A 5,182-nucleotide genomic window follows, 5' to 3' on the forward strand; every position below is an offset into this window, starting at 1 on the left:
TCGCCTTGTAAGACTATATAAGCACCCAGGACGCCCCTTTACCTCTTTAGACATAATTTGAGCTTAAACCAACTTTGAGCTTAGTCTCCCTAGGGTTAGCATCCATCTTGGACAAGCATCCCTTTCTAATCAAGGGACTCTTATTGTTGATTTGGATATTGTTGAGTGAGATGTGGGGACCCCGGACTAATTGTCTGAAATACCCTGTTATGTATACAGTTCACGATCCCATGATCAGTGCGCCGTGAACACATAACCGAACTGATATCAAATTACACCATCCATTACAAAGCGGAATAAGAAAATTACAATAAGGTCTCATGACCAATACTTACATAAAAGCCTCGAATGGCCTAACTAAACATCAGAGCAGCATCATCACTTCAACAGCGCGGAGCCCAAGTCATCTGCCATAAACCCTACAGGCAACTGACTGGGAAGACGTTCCTAGCTCGCATAGACGTCATGATGCGGGGTGGCCTTCGGACACCTCCACCTCAAGACCGTCAAGTGCAGCCCCGCCTATCGTCGACGCTACACCATGGCCAAGGAGTCCCCCAAGTGGACCAACAACACAAACCCCCGCCATATATGTCAAGGTGAACCCTTTCCACTCTATGGTCGACCTCAACACCAACTTGAATGGTATGCTACCTCATGCCTATCATCATTGTGTCTATAGGTGCCGACATCGACAAGGACCAAGAGAGAAGGAACTCCCATGGTGCAAGGAAGAGGAGAAGAAGGAAGAGGAAGAAGAGGCGGGAGGAAGAGGCCCAGCCTGGCCGGTCCAGGACCCGGTCAGACCGGACCCACAACCGGACCGTCCGGTCCCTAGCCCGGTCAACCGGGCGCCCAACCGGGCGCAGCTCCCTCGTACCGGGCGAAGACCGGAAACTTCGCAGTTTCCCGGTTTGCGCCCGGTCGACCGGACCCATGACCGGACAGCCCGGTCACAGGCCCGGTCTGACCGGATCCCAAACAGGATTGCACGGGTTCGACTCGACCGGGACGGCCCGAGTCGGTCCACCACTTACCTGTTCGACCCAAGCTGCCTTGTATGCCTATATAAGCCCCTAGGTCACCCCCTTAGCTCCTTAGACTTGTTTTGAACTCAAACCCTAACTTTGAGCTTAGTCTCCCTTGGGTATCATCCCTCTGTAATCAAGGCACCTTGGTTGTTGACTTAGATCTTGTTGAAGGAGATTCTAGTACTTGTTACTCTCTCTCCTTCCCCAAGCTCTTCCTCTCCAATCCCAATCTCTCTCCGGGAATTCTACCACGTGTCTCTTCCACGGAGATTCTATTGGCGTGGTCCATCGAGCCACGGAGGTAAGCATCGGGTGTATCGGGTTGGTGTGCGTGCGTGAGTCTCGGAGTTCCTCGTGCCCGTCGTGTTCTTCGTGTTCCTCGCGTTTTCCCATCTCCCCTTTTGGTTTCGACGTCAATCCGCAAGATCGGGCCACACACGGGGTCTTAGACCTCATCATATGGTATCAGCAGCCTTTGGTTTCCGCGGATTTGACCCCCCACCCATCCAATTTCGTCTCTAAAAATTTTCCCCAAAAATCCCCAAAAATAGCCCTAAATTGCCTCTTGACCGATCTGTGATTTGGTTGCGTTTTGAGTGGTTTTGGTCCGTGGATCTGATGTTTTTGTGCTTGATCTACTCTTTCCCCAACTTTGAGCCTCCAATTCCATCGTTTCCCCTCGATTTGGTCGATTTGGTTTTGGTTTGGGGAAGAACAGGAGAGAGAAAGCTCCAAATCGTGAAACCCGGTTTCGAACCCGGTCAACCGGGCCACGGACCGGACGAGCCAGCACGAGAACCCGGTCAACCGGGCCACGAGCCGGACGAGCCAGCACGGAACCCGGTCGACCGGGCCACGGACCGGACAAGCCGGCACGGAACCCGGTCAACCGGGCCACGGACCGGACGAGCCGGCCACAGAACCCGGTCGACCGGGCGGAAACCGGACATGCCGGTCCAGGCTCTGGTCCAACCGGGCCCCAGACCGGGCGCATCTTCGCGCCCCTTCGACCTCGACATCCGGCGATCTCCACCACCACCACCACCACCACCATCGCAGGTATAACTTGCAGCTTTCACCTTGTAACCCCTCTTCCTTTTGCGATCTATCCCATTGAGCATTGCTTGTCTAGTGTTGCGAGACATTGCACGTGGCCCCGCATGGTGAGGTGTGTGTGTCGTGTTGAGTAAGGCGTCCAAGCAAACACTCGTGTGGCAAGATAGCAAAAGCGAGGCTAACGCTAACATAGTGCATCAAAAAGCCCCAAAAACACAAAAAGAGTGCGAGTAGCACCATACATCCATACATCCATACATCCATACGCCCATACATACAAAAGTGTCCAAGTGCCACCAAAGAAACAAACGAGTGCAAGTGCCACCATATACAAAAGAGCAAAAGCTTTTAAGCAAAGAGAGATACGAGAAGAGAGGCCGCGTGTGAATCTAGTTGTCTCTTCTTTTGCAACCAAAGCTTTGCCTCTCCTTGTGTTAGTGTGACACCGAGCATCCGTACATACACTTTTCCGCTCACTTTTGGTTGCACTAACCCCGCTTATCTCGTGTGTGTGTTCCACAACTTTTCCGTGTTTATAGTGATCTTCACATTGACATTTGGATTTTTGGACCTTACCCACTTTTAACAACATACTCGATCTTGGATTTGTCTTTTGGCTTTCCACAACACTCGCCTAACACCATATTTGCTAGCTTTTGCGTGTGGTTTTGCGTGTGTCCCCGATACACTTGATCTTACTTTTGGCTTGGTTGATTGCCCCAATACTATCTTACCTTGGTAAGAGTGCGAGATAGTCTCCTTCCACTAACATACACCATATAGATCTTGTCGTGCTAACATGTATAGCGACGAAGAAGATACGGAGGAGTACACGAAGCACTTCGAGGAGGATACCTCTTCAAGCACCGCGGATGTGGAGGAACATGTGGAGCTCGACACCGACTATGGCTCCACGAGCATCATCGACATGGACGACATGGTGGAGCACCACTTTGAGGACGACTTCGACGAGCTCTACATCAACAATGGCTCATCAAGCATGGACGACATGGTGGAGCAACGCCACGCCTACGACATCGACACCATGGCGGAGCCTCACCTAGTCACCTACTTGGCCAATGGAGCTACATATGAAGATAGAGGACCTCCACGATGGCACAATCATAGGGATCATCAAGAGCATCCCCATCATGAGCGTCCTCGACACACTTCTCCGAGCTCCACAAGGCGCCACCATGAGAGTGCTTATGCACATGATCATCTACGGCGAGTTCATCATATGGAGCATCAAGAGCGTCCCCAACATGATCGTCATCGACACTCTTCTCCAAGCTCCACGAGGCGCCACAAGCACTATGCCAAGCCGCATGAGCCATCATCTAGGCATGTCAAGGATCGTCATCGACATACACCTTCTCATGATCGTCGTCGACCACCACCGTCGCATGGCTCCCATCGACATATGTCACCCCGTGATCATCGCCGACACAAGCCACCCCATGAGCGCCATCGACCAACATCTTCCACGGATCTTCGACGACACCACTCAAGCCATGGTGATGAGGCACGAAGACGAGATCCTCGACATGAAGACGACAAACACCATCATTCGGTGTCTACCACTCCAAGGATGGCAAGTGCACATCGCGCATACCTTCCTCATGAGGCGACTTCCACCTCTTGTGCCACCACCACAATGGCCTCTAGCTCGTCATATGCTTATGGACTCCGATGCTACAAGTGCAAGCAACAAGGCCACCCTCCACGGGAATGTCCCAATCTCCTATGTGAGGTATGCAAGGCCAAGGGTCACATGGCATGGCAATGCACCTCGACGAGCACCGACATGCTCCACTTCGACGAGCTACAAGCCCAAGCCACCAAGAATCCTACGGCGCCCACACTTCAAGATGAAGACCTCCAAGGCCAACGCAAGGATGATGTGGATCCGAGCCTAGCTCTCCACGACACTACGGCGCCACCGATGGAGGACGACTTGGGAGGCGATGGAGTTGAGATGGTTGAGCATGGGAATTTCCCTTCAACCAAGGAGGCGCATGGAGATGAGAAAGTCGACCCTACTCCTATATGCTTGATTGATGAGTTGGTACCAAGCCCATGTGAGCATGAGAGCCACTTAGCCCACTTGACTGAGAGTGATAGTGAGTTGAGTGACTTCCACCCCATATGTGAGTTTGAGTGCTTCCGTTTGGAGGACATGAGTGATACACAAAGTGAGTTAAGAGAGGTAGATGATAGGTCCATGGAGGACATCGCATTTGCTAACACATTAACCTCTCCCTCGTTTGTGTCTTCTTATGTTGCACTAGGTTCCACGGAGGATGAGTTCCCGATCATGGAGACGATGTACACGGTGCATGAAGATGATGATATCTCACCATGCTTGCTCCAAGACGGACATGTCGACCACATGGATCCTCCTACTTCCACAACACCTACCTCAAATGAGTCGTCCTACAAAGGTAACAACATAGGTGTTGATGATGCCATGATCCCACTAGTGGACATGATGACTTATGAGTGCATGCATGATCTTGATGATACATTTGCTACGTCACATGCTACTTTCATTTTCCCATGCGATACTTTGCTTGATAACATTGTTGATCATGTGGAAGTGAATGCTTGTGATACCATGACCATGCCATGCTATGAGAGTTTCACTTTTTCCCCGTTTGCTTGCCATAATGATCATGCTTGTGTTGTGACACCCTTGATGAACACTAGCTCTTCCCATAGGGTTGTCGACAACAATGATAACATATTCCGCATGCTTTGCCCCAAATGTTTACACCATTCCATGATCCTTGCATCCAAGATTGTGAACAATTGCTCTTTCTTATGCTTGGTATGCAAGAATGCTTATTTCATTGTACACGAGATGGCCCCCATAGCCTTCTCACTTTTTGATGATCATGAGTTACCACATGCCATGAATGCACCTTCTTGCCATTTGCACCATCGCCGTGCATTTCATACTATCTTGATTGACACTAATGGTGATGTGCACAAGACATGGAACATCATGATGGATGATGTGTTCCTCTACCATGCACACACGCTTTTTGTTCTCTCTATTGTGTGTATAGGTACCCGAATGACTACCTCCACCG

Source organism: Lolium rigidum, chromosome 7 (genome assembly GCF_022539505.1).
Source record: "Lolium rigidum isolate FL_2022 chromosome 7, APGP_CSIRO_Lrig_0.1, whole genome shotgun sequence".
Classification (NCBI taxonomy): Eukaryota; Viridiplantae; Streptophyta; class Magnoliopsida; order Poales; family Poaceae; genus Lolium; species Lolium rigidum.